Source organism: Paroedura picta, chromosome 16 (genome assembly GCF_049243985.1).
Source record: "Paroedura picta isolate Pp20150507F chromosome 16, Ppicta_v3.0, whole genome shotgun sequence".
Lineage (NCBI taxonomy): Eukaryota > Metazoa > Chordata > Lepidosauria > Squamata > Gekkonidae > Paroedura > Paroedura picta.
In genome coordinates, this window is record NC_135384.1 from 26849950 (window position 1) to 26864933 (window position 14984).

Below are 14984 nucleotides of genomic sequence, written 5' to 3' on the forward strand. Positions count from 1 at the left end.
TGAGGTCCTACAGATGTCCATGGACTACAATTCCCATAAGCCCCTGCCAGCGTTCGCTGGCAGGGGCTCATGGGAATTGTAGTCCATGGACATCTGGAGGACCACACGTTGACCACCCCTGCTCTACAGCTTTGCACTAATGTCCAAGATGGGAAATGGGGGAAAAGCAAGCACGCCCAGACAGAGATACGCTACCCTTTCCTGAGTGGAGCCCCTCACTGGCCCTTTCTGTCCATCAACACCATGTGCTTCGGCTGCCAGGAATGGTCCAAATGTGTGTCAGATGTGTGCCTTGCTGCCTGGTTTTCCCCACCCCACTAATCCGAGGGCAAGCACCCCGCTGTGAGGGGCTGAGGGGGAGGGGGTGGGTTAAGGACGTTCAAAAAGCTTTTCCTCGAGGAGCCAGCCTGTTACTTCAGGCTGTTGCATGGAATAAACAGCCGTCTTTGGCTGGCCAAACAGAGACTTGACCCCCAAGTGGCGCTGCTAGAGGGGGGAGAGAATCTCACATGCCAAAAATGATGCTCTCTTCAGCCCTCGGCCCCAGAGATGCTAAATCCCGAATTATGGACACAAAGTGTTTTAATTTCCAAAAACAGAAGACAAGGCGTCAGGGCGCAAGCCTTGCGGAACACCACACCCGTTGGCTTGGAAGCCCTCTTTGCAAAAGTTTTGGGACTTTCTAATTGCCAGCTGTCAAAGCAGGTTAGAACCCAACCAGCGAGACAAAGGGAGGGCCGTTTTATGGAATTGGGGTTTTTTTGCAAGAAAGCCACCAAATTGGGGGGAACCAAACAAACAGAAAGCATCATGGGCTGATCAACAAAAGGAGCCTGAAATAATGTGGACAAACAACAAAAGAAAGAAGGGGATGGGGAATTGAGGGCTGGCAAGTGGAGAATTACCTGGAGATTTGGGCAATGGAACCTGAGGAAAGTGGGGTTTGGGGAGGGGCTACAATGGGGTGTAATACCAAAGAGTTCCTCTTCCAAAGCAACCAATTTCCCAGGGGGTGGAGGGGGGGCGGGATGATCTCTGTCACTTGGAAATCAGTTGTAATCCCAGAAGAGTTCCAGCCACTGCCTGGAGGTTGGCAACCCTCGTTCCTCTAGCTGAAGCAGCCTTTCCCCGGAGGAAAAATCTCATCTAGTGGAGCCGGTCCTCAGGATCCAACCCCCCCTCGTCCATACAGTTTTGTAATGCCATAAGAGCGACGAAGAACATGTTTTGGCACCTTTGTCTTCCTGCAGCCCGTTCAAAACCAGGGGCTGATCCCTGGCACTGCAAAACAAGGGTTCACCCGATGTCACACATTCAGAGTTTTGGCACATGTCCTCCTGACGCCAGAATACAAGGATACCCCCCTCGGAGTGGTACGCAAGAGCTCTTAATTGGCCACAGCGCATCCTTTGCCTCCTGCCGGGAACGGCCGGCCAACCGTCCTGGAGGCAGAGGCTCCTCTAAGGGGCCCTAGGCCGTATCAATCCCCAAATATCCCCCCTCCCCATTGCCACCCCCAGCCGGCTAGCTGAGCTACACAGCCGCAGGCTCTCCCATCAGCCACCAGGAATCTGGGTCCCATCTGGAACCCAAGTGCAACTGGCCCATCTGCATTAGATTTGCAAGACAAGGAGCGAACACAGAACTCTGTGTGGGGAGCGGGGGAGGCTCAAAGGTACTCCACACCCACCCGCTGGCCCTGCCACAGCACAGATGCCCAGGGCCCAGCTGGGTGCGGGATGTGGGGAGAAAGAGAACTCTCCTGTGGCCCACGGCGATAGATAGCCGTGTTGATGGGAAGCAACAGAGCAAAGTTGGGAGTCCAGGGGCACCTTTTCAGATCAACAGAGTTCAACTCTGGTCCGAAGCTTTCGCGCGCATGAAGAAGCATGCATGCGCATCAAAGCTTAAACCGAGATTTTAACACTGCTGGTCTTCAAGGTGCCCCTGGACTCCCAAACTTTGTTCTGAACCAAGCGGTGTGAGGGAGAGCTGAGACTACGTGGGTGCAGACTGGGGCTGTGCCGGGTGGCACGAAGCTACACCTTAGGTGCCCTCCTCGTTCTTGACTGCCCTTCAACGGTTGCGCCCCGCTTTTAGGAATTACCACGTGTGAGGAAGGGGGGGGGGAAAGAACATCTATCTAACTTGGGAATAAAAGCAAACAAATATACCCCCCCACACCGCCACCTTGACATCACTAGAATAAAACAAGCACCGCGAGGGAGGGATGGAGGGAGGGGGGGTTACTTGAGGTCCCCCTCCCCCACCGTCGCTTCTCTCACAGTGGAATGAGCCCAGCCATGTGGAAAAAACTCGCTGTCAGAAGAAATCTGGGCCGAGCCGGTGACATCGCCACGTGCGGCTTATGTAAGGGGAGGGCAGGGGAGGACAGGAAAGATGCAAAGACGGCGGCTGGCACAGTTGGGCGGGTCAAAAGACACGACGGAGGCTGTGGTGAGGAGTGGGCTTTGGCAGACGGACAGGGATCCCCCTCCTCGCAAGGCAGATGGGGCAGCACTTGTCCTGCTGCCGAACGCCACACGCGTGCCCCCTTTTACCCTCCGAAGATCATACCGGGAAGCACGGGCTGCCGTGATGCTAGGGATGCCAACCTCGAGGTGCGACTTGGGGGCTTGTCAGGCCTCTGCTGAGTGTCCAATGAGCAAGCTTGTTGTTGACAAGCAACTTCTTTATTAGGAGGAATGGTGAACAGCAGCAAGGTGTTTCCTTGCTGAAACTTAGAAACAAACTTACAAGCAGACCTTTACGCATCCCCCCAGCTGGAATCTTGGCACGCTATGCAATGTGCCAGGTGCTGCAGTTTCCCAAGCCTGAATCCCCACACGAAAGCGCACGTAACGACTGAGACACTACAAGCATTCCTACAAGGAATACATCAGCCGAGCAAGGCCAAGAAAATAGAACGCTCTCCAAAGATCTAATGAAGAAAAGATGCAAAAAGAACTACTACACAAAAAAACAGGTCAAGGTCAACCTTAAAGATAGGTCAAAGAAATATTACATGGCAAGATCATGAGAACCGTGCACCTGTGTACAGGGTTTGGACAGGGATCCCCTGGAATAATTACAGTTTATCCACAGAAATCAGTTTCCCTGGGGAAAACTGGATGCATTAGAGCAGGGTTAGTCAACCTGTGGTCCTCCAGATGTCCATGGACTACAGTTCCCATGAGCCCCTGCCAGGAAACATTGGCAGGGGCTCATGGGAGTTGTAGTCCATGGACATCTGGAGGACCACAGGTTGACTACCCCTGCATTAGTGGTTCTCAACCTGGAGGTCGGGACCCTTCTGGGGGTCAAAAGACCCTTTCACGGGTGTCGTGGCAGGGCAAGCAGCTTCGCCGGGCCGGGGGTGTGTGCCATCCAAAACAACCTTGCAGGGTTGATCGAGATAGAGCGTTCGTCTGTCTGGAGCAGCGGAAAAGAGCGAGATGGTGGGACAAGAGGCAGAACTGAACTGAGAAACCCTGTGGGGGAAAAGCCAATTTATATACAATCATGAACAATGGATCTTCACACTCTTGGTCAGTTTCGGTTTAATTTCTGTGGAAGAACCCTTGCATAACTTTATGGTTGGGCGTCACCACAACAGAAGGAACTGCATTAAAGGGTTGCGGCATTAGGAAGGTTGAGAGCCTCTACATTAGAGGCTGGACTTTGTGATCTTATACCCCACTGAGACCCCTGTCCTCCCCAGGCTCCATCTCCAAATCTTCTGGGATTTCCCAGCGTGGATCTGGGAACCGGACACCCTTCCCCATCCCCTGTTGGTGTGACCAGAAGGGACCTGGCAACCTTACTCGATCTGGGTGAAATGGGTACTCTCATGCTCATCTGAAGGGTATCACGAACTACTGTAAAAACACCAGTGCTTAGAGATCAAGGCTGTCTGTAGGGTAACAATCTGCAAATAAGCAAAGAACATGGCGTCTAACCAAAGTTCTCAGCCTCCAAGTGGGGTCTGGCAATCCCCCCCAATGGCTTCTTTGGAGGGGGGGTCTCTGCCACGTTGTGTCCCACTGAAGACCCTCCCCAAACCTTCACCACTCCAAATCACCAGGAAACTCCATACCCAGAATTTGCCAGTCTTAGACTCAGGCGCTCTTCACCAGCAACGGCTCTCATGCCACAACGATGCCGTTCAGACCTGGCTCTAGGCTTTGCGTAAGGATCGTGCCAGGGCAATTCCAGGGGTGCCGCAACCGAGGGCTGCAAACTTGAATCAGAGAGTTGGAAGGGACGTCCAGGGTTATCTACTCCAACCCCTTGCAGAATGCCAGAAATGCACAACCACCTGCCTCCCCACAGTGACTCCAGTTCCATGCCCAGGGGATGCCCCCCTAAAACCAGAATCCTTGGCCAGTCTGGAAAATGTTTGGCCATTGTGGGGGGCCTCCAAAGCACCCATTTTCTCGTTGTGGTCTGGACATCAGTCGTAATTCTGGGAGAACTCCAGCCCCCGAAAGGTTGGCAATCCTACAACAACCAACAGTCCCCCACTACCTATTTCGGGCTCTTGTGGCCACCTTGGGCTCACGCCGAGCAAAGCAGAGCCAAGGGAGGGTGGGTTTTTTGGGGGGGCTAGGCCGTGAAACCGGCTCGGAGGGAAAGCCACAGCTTCTCTGTTGCTTAGCAACCCCCAGCCAGACAGGGCCCAAGGCCTGCAGCCTCCATGTGGCCTAGCCACTAACTGAAGGATGACAGCGCCCAGTGGCTCGTGCGTTGCCTAGCAACCGGCTCGGAAGGGATGCAGCGCACGGTGACGTCTCCTCGCCCCCCACGCTGCCCCTTCCTGTCCCGCCCCACGATGCGCCCCCTCGGTTTTGCCCCTTGGCACAAGCCGGACGTCCCTGGCCACGCACCGAGGACCCCTTGCTGGTCTTTTGCATCCACCGTCGCCAGCTAGATCTAAATAAATAAAATAAATAAAATAAATAAAACGTGCATCTGTTCCACCCCGGCCATTTCCTGCCAGCCTCGGCACCACGCCCTCCGTCCGGCCAGCCAAGCCAGCTAAGCCCCGTGGCTGTCCAGAGCCAAATGCCATTTGTGGGGCAAGGAGGTTCTCCATGGCCGGCCCTCTTCCCTCCCGTCTGCCACCCCAGCCCCCAACGGATCCCTTCAGGAAACAGTTGTTTATGAGCGTCTGGTGGGGGAATTGATTAACGGTTCCCGTGGGAAGTGGGGGGCGGGGGTGTGTGTGTTTTTTTTTTGCCGCCGGCGGGAGTGAATCAATTTGCGGCATCGATTTGTCACGCACTGCGGCAGAAACGGGAGATCGAGGGGATGGCGGGAAGATGAATTCCCCTGCGGCCCGCCGGCATGCAGCAACCTGGGCCACAAAGAGAGGCCCTCGGCACACGCACCCAGCTTCTGCCCCGCTATCGAACGATAACGCCACGGCGGGTTTCAAAATCTGGACTTTCAGGGGTTCCTGTCTGCCCAAAACATTAACAGGAAATCAGACGCAAAAAATAAAAGCAGGGGGGGGAAAGGATCGGAGGGTGCAAATTTAGGTAAAGTCAAATCTTCTCTAGCCTCGGCTTGGAGAGGAGACATTGGGGTGCGAGTGGTTTGTAACAGCTTCTGAGTTACTTCTACGGCTGAAAGGAACCGTCGAAAATCCAGGGTGGAAAAGCAAAACGGAGATTTGGCAGCTGCATCTAGTAGATTAAACTGTAGAAAACAGCAAAGTAGGGCATCTCCTTCTGTTTAAGACATCTGCTCCCTGTTCCTAGGGTACTCAGACCCCCTGCGTGATTTTGTTGCATTTGTTGTAGTCTGTTCGGCTCTCTTCGGAATCTTTTTGGAGTGACTGAATGTGGTAGGAGAGGCCAAGGAGAAAAACCCTAGCCTGTTGTCCTACCCCAGGCCTAATTCCAGCACAATGGGGGGGTGGGGGGGGTCACACCATCCGTAGGGTTGCCAGATCCAGGTCTGGAAATACCTGGAGATACCGAAAGTGGAGTCTGAAGAGGGAGGGGTTTGAGAGGGAAGGGGCCTCAATGGGATATAATGCCATCTATAAAAATTGAATGAATGAATGAATGAATGAATGAATGAAGCCCACCTTCCAAAGTGGCCATTTTTTCCAGCTGAACACATCTCTGTCACCTGAGGATCATTAGTAATAGCAGGAAATCTCCAGCTACTCCCGGTAGGTTGGGAAGCCTAGTAATTCCCTTGTTGCCGGAAAGAAATTTAACTTTATGACAACCACTGAGAAACACGAACATGCCACTCGATAGTGAACAAAAATGCAACTTATTTCCCCCCACCCTCCTATCGGAAAGTGCTGAGTGCTCTGATGGTTTTACTGTTTTTATTTCTGATCGTTTTGGTTTTACAAACCTACTTGTTTTAACGTTTAATGCGTTTTGATCGTTTTATCTCCCGAAATGTTGTAAAGCCCTTGAGAAAGGGTGGCATATAAATTCACATCATTGGTGTGAATGACCTTTAAGGCCATCCGTGGTCCGGGCTCAGGATACCTGAGGGACCACCTCTCTGCTTATGTCCCCCAGCGCCCTGAGCCACTATACTGGGAAGGCAGTATATAAATGGAATAAATACATAAACAATAAATAAATATCCCTTGTTGGTTGTTTGCAATCAAGGCCCATCAGCTTTGGCCACCATGGGCCGCGGTGGCCACTGCTTGGAAGACCCGGATTTAAGAGAGGTGGGATAGGCTTTTATCAAGACGCTATCGGGCAAGGTCACTGGAAGGGAACCCGCATGCTGCAGGGAGCCCGCACTAGTTTCTTCCTCTCAGGACAATGTGGCCTACCTTGCTAGGCCGAAGAAAGGTTGTAGAAGACTCCATAAATAACCAAGCGGTATCTGCACAGCTGGACTCTGAACGCAACCAGGGGAGAGAGAGTCTTACACTTAAATGAAATGCAGGACAGGCCTGAATCACCTGAGACAGGTGGGTTACCAAGAACAGCTTGGGAAAATCCTGGAGATTTGGTGGGGAGCAAAGTAGCTCAAGTCGGTATAATGCCTTTCGGTCCCCTCTCTAAATCAGCCACTTCCTCCGTGGAAATTTATTTCTTTAGATTGACACGTATAGGCTGCCCCTCTTGAGCCACTCATCTTTCTGTTTATTTATTTCTTAATTGATGGCATAAAGTCAATAAAAAAACCAATAAAATAAAATAAAAATCGATTTAGATTTATATACCGCCTTTCCTTACAGCTCAGGGCAGTTTCCCGAGAACATGGATTGTGTAGAACAGTCCAACATAAATTCGATAACTGCGTCATCGTCAACAACAATCGCAACCTAGCATCGGCAACAATACAAGGTTTATTTGCAGTAACATTGCAAACACACACCCCTTACAGCGGGTGTATCTGGATGGGGGGGGAGGGTCTGGGAGCCCAATAGCTGCTGGTCACTGGCCTCAACCAAATACCTGGCGGAAGAGCTCCATTTTGCAGGCCCTGAGGAACTGTGATAGCTCCAACAGACCCAGATCTCTTCTGGGAGCCCATTCCACCAATTGGGGGCCAGGAGAGAAAGTGACCTGGCCCTGGTTCAGATCAGACGTACTTCTCTGGGGCCAGGGATCAGCAGCCGGTTGGTGTGGGCCGAGCGGTGTTCCCTTTGGGGGGGGGGGCATGGGCAGAGAGGCGGGAGTGAACTCTGCAGTCCAGAGATGAGCCCTGGGAAAAGTGATTGAGAAAGTGTGACGCCTTCTTAAAGCGGGTCATGACAATATGGTTCGAAGCGCGAGAATTTCCAAGCATTGTGAGCCTTTTAAAAACAATTGAACAAACCACGGGATCCAAAAGTCCCCCTCCCAATGTATTTCACTCCCCCACAAGAGCCTTCCAAAGCGTGGCCAAGGCTAACAGCCCCCCCCCCAGCCCCTCCAGTCCTTAAAAACTTATTTTTCGCCAATGCATTGCACTGCTAGCTAATTCCAGATTAAGGGTCTTCCCCCAAGCCCACAAGCCACCGAAGGGCATCCTCTCCGTACACAGGTTTTGGAGGGGAAAACACCCACGTCCTCCTTCCCCGCTCGCTGCTCGGCCCCCTCGCTTCCCCCTGCGGGAGGCGCCATTTTGCCAGGGGACTCCCCAACGGGCCCGAGAGGTTCTCCATGGCAACAACCCCGGAGGACGGTGAGATGTGCCAGCCGGCTGGCGCGAGCAGCATTCCCTAAAGAAGCCAAAATCCTGATCTGATCTTGGCACGCATCTCCCTCCCGCCGTGCCCGCCTCTGCTGCTGCTGCTGGGCACGTACCACACACCCACACCAGGGACCATGCACTATAAATAGTCACGGAGGACGTTATCTGCTTAGTGGCCTGGCGGGAGTGGAGGGAGGCGGGAGCTGCCCAGGGGGTTTCTCTACAGCTCCGGGGAAAGGGAAGAGACGAGGGACAACATGGGGTGAGGGAGCTAGGATCCCAGAGCAGGTAAGAGCAGAGGATCCTGGAAGCCAGAGTCCTGGGTCCTTTGGGAAGACCGACCCAGAGCAAAGGATTCTGGAAACAACCAGAGTTCCCCAGAAACACAAAACCCCAGAAACAGCCTGCCGGAAATGACGCTTGACAATCCCAGAGGAATCAAGTAGGCTAAGGTGGGAGATCCTGGAAATCTGAACTCCTAAAGTTCTAGGAAAGGGATCTTTTCCAAAGCAAAAGAAGCGAGGGGATCAGAAGAACTTCCTGGTCCAAACTGACCTTTTAGCCAGGGGAAGAGGCATGCCCCACGCTCCTGTGGGCCGAGATGATACGGACTTCCTTAAGGTCAAATCCGGGATAGGCTTCTTGGACAGCCACAGGTTAATCCTTAGCTGGAAATGCTCTCGCTCCCCCCCCCCTTGTGCCGCCGCCCCCCAATCAGGCTGGGAGCCACTACTTTCACGGACTGCCAAGTTGGCAAAAGGTCAGCAAGGCATCAGCAGCCAGCTGGCAGGAAGCGAGGGAGGGTGGGGTGCTCCTGGGGCACGCGGCCAAGAGAGTAGGGCCTAGCTTTCCGTCCAGTTAGCGAGGGCCAAGCAGGGAATCCCAAAGGGACGGCGGAAAGTCACTTCTGAAAACAGGGAACTGCGCGCGGCTGACGTCCGGCTTTCTTGCAAAGGGAAGGTTCGAGATGAAGGGGCTTGCAGGAAACCGCAGAAGCATAAAGCACGGCTGTTTGCACCACTCTTAGGTCAGTAAGCAAAGCTGATGGGTCTCCTCTCGCTAAGTCATTCACCAAGGCCCCAAGTCCAGGGTCCGGGACCCCAAAGCATTACTCCTCTTATACTGATCAATGGTGACACCCGGTGGCCAGTTTACTTAATCACAGCCACAATCCAGCTCATTCAGGCCTCATCATTCCCGCTCATACCCTTCAGTGTCAATAAGTTTCAATGCTTCTTTCCTTTAGGCCAGGGGTAGTCAACCTGTGGTCCTCCAGATGTTCACGGACTACAATTCCCATGAGCCCCTGCCGGCTGGCAGGGGCTCATGGGAATTGTAGTCCGTGAACATCTGGAGGACCACAGGTTGACTACCCCTGCTTTAGGCCACTGTTCTGATCTAAAGTCTAAGCACTTGCATACAGAATCCAACTTAAGCATACAAAGTCCAGCTTCGATCACAAACTTCGATCTGCAGGGGGCCGGACTAGATGATTCTGGAGATATCTCCCAACTCTTGCAATTCTATAATCACCTTGGGCTTGCCACAGCACTGATAGAGCTGTTCTGACCCTCAGCTCTCCATGCAGAATCTCTGCTCTGTGCAAGCATCTAAGAGAACTCCCCGACCTACACATGAATACGGGCCGAGGGTCGGAGAGCTAGCATGACGTGGTGGCTAGAGCAGAGGTGCCAAATTTACGGTGGCCTCTCTAGCAAGGGATCTCGGTGCTCTTAACTCTGAGTCCAACATGCAGCCCTTCCAAGATCAGTCTGCAGTGATGCCACCCACCGTCCTTCCTCACCCTGCGTCGCCCTCTGACAGAGACACCCCCCCCCGCTGCCACTGTCACCAACTTACGGCATTAAGAGCCAACTTAATATTTCTCAGCTGTCATATCTGATTAGCTCACACAGGCCAGCAAAGCCACAGGAAGGGAGAAGCAAAGCCAGCGAAGGACAGGAGAGTCGGCCAGCATCCATCCTGCCTCCCCTACCCTGTCCCTTTGACATGTCTGCAGCTTCACCTCAAGGTCAAAGAACTCCCAATTGTGTCCAAATGGGAGGCTTGTGAACCCCCAGGCAACTCCTTTTATTCAGTTATGCAGACTCTTCAATCCCACCTTTGCTTGAGGTTTAAGGCAGTTTACAGTAATCGTTGACACCAAGGAGAGAGAGAGAGAAAGAGAACGCCGATTTCCAACTTACGGCAGCCTTCTGAATTCGGGTCCTACAGAATGTCCTCGCGTCCCCAGACCCGCTCAGGTCTTGCAAAGAGAGATGCAGCTTCCCTGGCAGAGCAGAAACAGCTCTAGTGGGGTTCCCCCTTTTCCAAATGCGTTCCGCTTTCCCTAAGGCTCTTTCTCGTCTTTAATGTGACCAAAGTTCAAGAGTCTCGGGGAGTCATTTCAGCTTCTAGGGATGGTCCAGGATCGATTCGGTCCGAGTCCCACTTACGGGTCTTTTTGGAAGTCCGCAATACCAATCAAATTAAAATAAAATAAATCTCAAAGGCCCCAAAGCCCATCCCTAGGAGATAGAAATCAGTTCCCCTGGAGAAGACGGCTGCTTCACCTACCTCACAGTCAAGTCCCTTTGGACGGCCAAAAACAGGTTTCCTTTGTGTTGTTTTTTTAAAAACTCCCTTATGCCAGCATGGCATTGTGCTTAAGAGCAGCGGTTTCTAATCTGGTGAGCCGGTTGGATTCCCTGCTCCTCCACATGCAGCCAGCTGGGTGTCCTTGGGCTCGTCATAGCCCTGATAGTTCTGTTCTCACAGAGCAGTTCTTTCAGAGCTCTCTCAACCCCACCTACCTCGCTGGATGTCTGTTGTGGGGAGAGGAAAGGGAAGGCGATTGGAAGCCACTTTAGGACTCCTTCTGGTAGAGAAAAATGGCATAGAAGAACCAACTCTTCTTCTTCCAGCTCCATGTGATTCTGGTTCTGACTGGGCTTGGAACAGAACAACGCTGCTTCAGATGGAACTTCTTACGTGCCACTTTAGATGCCAGCCTCCAGGTGGAGCCTGGAGATCCCCCCTGAATTGCAGCTCATCTCTTAAAGCGATCAGTTCCCCGGGAGAAAACAGCTGATTTGGGGGACGGACTCTACAGCATTGTCCCCCACCGAGGTCCCTGTCCTCCCCAGCCTACACACCCAGATTTCCATGAGTTTCCCAACCCGGAGATGGCAACATCCCCTGCCAGGGGCAACCCACTGTGCCACGGTGACACATACCCATTGCCAAGTCTCCAGGCCCTGCAGGGAGAGACCGGCAAGCAGCCAGAACAGTCCTGCAGGGAGTACGCAAAGCATGGTTAAGGGAGCCGAGGTCAACAGCCAGAAAACAAACACTCACAAGCCAAGACCGACAAAGGCAAAAAGGAGGGCCGCAGTCAAGAGCGGAAGATCAGTCAAGGAAACAGGATCCAAGAAGTTCAAGAGGAAGGTCCAAGAACACAGGCAGCACAACCTGCCTCTCCTCTTTTAAACCTGGCCACAGGTAATCCTGCACAGCTGACTCAGCCTCCAGAGGGGATTCTGCAAAGGACCTCAGGGACCAGTTCTGCCTCTGCGCCTTTGCTGTAAGGCAAAGCTCTGCTTCCTACCTCTGCGCTCAGGAGACAAGGGTGAGCATCTAGCTGCTGCCAGGGCTTCTGCCACGGGGGGCGTGGTCTAAAGCAGGGACCCTCAACCTGTGGTCCTCCAGATGTTCATGGACTACAATTCCCATGAGCCCCTGGCAGCGAATGCTGGCAGGGGCTCATGGGAATTGTAGTCCATGAACATCTGGAGGACCACAGGTTGACTACCCCTGCCCTAGGCTGTTCCGGTGCTTCGGAGGCTGAGTCAGTTGGCAGCGGCTGAAGTTCAGGGGTTGATCCCGGAAAGACTCTCAGCTCTGCCTCTTCCTCAGAGTCAGACAGGGTTGCAGCTGGCTGGGGCCACACACTCATTTAGGGGAGTGAGAGTGGCAAAGCAGAACAATTGTCTTTTGCAGAATCCTAGGAGTGCCCTGTGGCATCGCATATACCGACCCACCACCGCCGCACGGACTGTCAAATATCTTCCCCAAAACAATGCGTCTGTTCCTTTAAGAGAATGCAAATAAAGACCATTTTTTTCTTTCAGAAAGCTGTTATATCAACACATTATAGGTTTGCCACTGATGTCCGTACAAAGACCCGGTAACCTCGTTACCAGAAGGATAAGTTTAAAAGAGTGCCCAACAGGGAGCTCGATAAAAGACGTGCATCCTGGCAGAATTCTTCAGAACTGGAAAAAGTCTGTGCAGCTCAAAGAAGCATCTTCACGCCCAAGAAGACAAACATGATTTGGGGTGACAATGGTATCCCCCCCTAGTCTTTATCATATGGGCTTCAATACCTGGTTCCCAAGTGAAATGTTGAATTGGAAATTAGCGGGGTATTGGGAGCGTGGTTGAACAGAGTTTCACAAATCCCTATCGGAGTGAAAGTAAACAAGTACTCACTTCCTCAGATGCTATTCTTATTATTTGAATTTATTTCCTGCCACAAATGTCACAGATCAGGAATTTCATAATGAATGAATGAATGAATGAATGAATGAATGAATGAATGAATGAATGAATGAATGAATTCTTCAGGTTGGGAAATCCCTGGAGATTTGGGACAGAGCCTGGGACAGACAGGGACCTCGGTGGGGAACAAGGCCACAGAGTCCCCCCTCCAAAGCAGCCCTTTTCCCCAGAGGAACTGATCTCTGCAGCCTGGAGATGAGCTGGAATTCCAGGGGATCCCCAGACCCCACCTGGAGGCTGGCATCCCTAGCTCACATTTCTATCCAACAAGACCCAAAGGGGCTTTTTCATTATCCTCTCCTTCATTTTATCCTAACAGCCCTATCAGGTATGTCAGGTGGGAGTGTGGATCTCAACCAGGGTCTTCCAGGTGCTCCTCTATGGTGCTGAGCGGCTCCTGGTTTAATGAATTGCCTACAAATGCCTGCCTGGAGCAGTCCTGCTATGAGCATCTGACAAAGAGGGCTCCAGTCCACAAAAATTTATGCTAGAATGAACGCTTATGAGTCTTTACGGTGCCACTATTGGGAAGATAGCGCACGAGGGACGTTTTGCAATAGCAAGCCGGCATCTCTGTTTAAAAAGAAAAAGAAAAGCCGGGCACCACCGTGTCTGTTCCCAAACAGGGCAATAGCCACCAATGACTGATTCCATCCAGGTATTTAGGAACAGAAGCTCACCAGCCCTCTGCCCCGAAGACAGGGCATCTGATAGGGTGGTGAGTGTCCTGCATAGTGCTGGGCGGTTGGACTAGATGACCCAGGAGGACCCTTCCAACTTTATGATTCTATGATTCTAAATTCCGTCTCAACATCCATGAGAAATTCCTGACAGTGAGAGCAGTTCCTCAGTGGAACAGGCTTCCTCAGGAGGTGGTGGGGTCTCTGTCTGTGGAAATGTTTAAACAGAGGCTAGATAGGCATCTGACAGAGAGGCTGATTCTACGAAGGCTCAAGGGGGTGGCAGGTGACAGTGGATGAGCGAGAGGGATGTGAGTGTCCTGCATAGTGCAGGGGGTTGGACTAGATGACCCAGGAGATCCCTTCCAACTCTATGATTCTCTGATTCTATATGCCATCCCAACCACGTCAGTCTGTCCCTAGCAGCAGAAAAGAGCCAGAGGCCAGCAGGCACCTTAAAGACTCACACCAGGGGTAGTCAAACTGCGGCCCTCCAGATGTCCATGGACTACAATTCCCAGAAGCCCCTGCCAGCAAATGCTGGCAGGGGCTTCTGGGAATTGTAGTCCACGGACATCTGGAGGGCCGCAGTTTGACTACCCCTGACTCACACCATTCATGACAGGGGAGGAGCTTTTGGGAGTCTCTACTCACTTCCTCCGATATTATTCTTATTATTTGAATTTATTTCCCGCCACTGTTCAGCGCGTCTGCAGAAGTGGGCCGTGACTCACAAAAGCTCATCCCCTATCGCAAATGTTGTTAGTTTTAAAGGAACTCCGGGACTCTTGTTCTTTTTCATTCTAACCCAGTGGGGCTTTGGCCAAAGTCACTCTGCATCGGATTTCTCTGCAAGTGTCAACAGGTTTCAAAGACCTGGGTTCGAAGGTCACCTTTGCCTTGGACCCACTGCGTAGCTTCATAAGCTCTCTAGGCCTCTAGGTACAACAGCTCCGGGGTGACCCATCAGCACATTTATCTGCGATTCCCTAATCATTTGCCAAGGAGCTTGAGGGCAGAGTACACGGGGATCGGGGCCATCTGTGGTAAGGCTGAGACACAGTGGCTGGCTTGCCTTGCTTCACAGTCAAGGACCGGGCAGCATTCAAACTCAGGTCTCAAGCCCCTCTTCTGCAGTGCCCCGGCTTGAATTTTCCCAGCACAAACTCCAGCGAGAGTCAAATTGCAACGGGACAAGCATATTGTGATTCGTCAACAGCAGCCAAGGACTTCAAGACTACCCCAAGAGGAGAATCAAGACTTCTTCAAACAACAGCCCTTCTGGGGAAATTATCCCAACTTTGCCCGCGTTTTCTGGCGCAGGCTGGCAGGGAGGGTGCTCAGCCAGCCGCTGAGTGGGAAAGAGAGTTCCACGGAGGGGCCGGGTACATTGCTTTTGCTTTGTTTTTAAGGGGTTCGCCTTCTAAATTTGACACCAGGCTGCCTCCCACCCGCCTGACACACAACTTTGCAGTGGGAAGAGATTCTCTGGATTGCCAGCAGAGAACAGGGTATACCCTGAAGGCGGAGGAAGCCAAGATCAGACAGAGAGGAAGGGGGGAGGAAGAGAGAGAGAGA

At 52.4% G+C, this 14984-nt stretch overlaps 1 protein-coding gene across 2 annotated transcripts in view; it reads right to left on the bottom strand.

Annotated features, from left to right (window-relative positions):
* The window catches only part of RARA (retinoic acid receptor alpha), a 162726-nt gene that overhangs the window by 147484 nt on the left and 258 nt on the right, over positions 1-14984 (bottom strand). Inside the window, exon 1 of one of the 2 annotated variants that reach the window (XM_077313707.1) lies at positions 11524-11639. The exons of the other annotated variant lie outside the window; for it this stretch is intronic. The gene's annotated coding sequence lies outside the window, so the exon portion shown is untranslated. Of the gene's footprint in view, positions 1-11523; positions 11640-14984 lie in introns of those variants that run through there. 2 annotated transcript variants of the gene reach the window in all.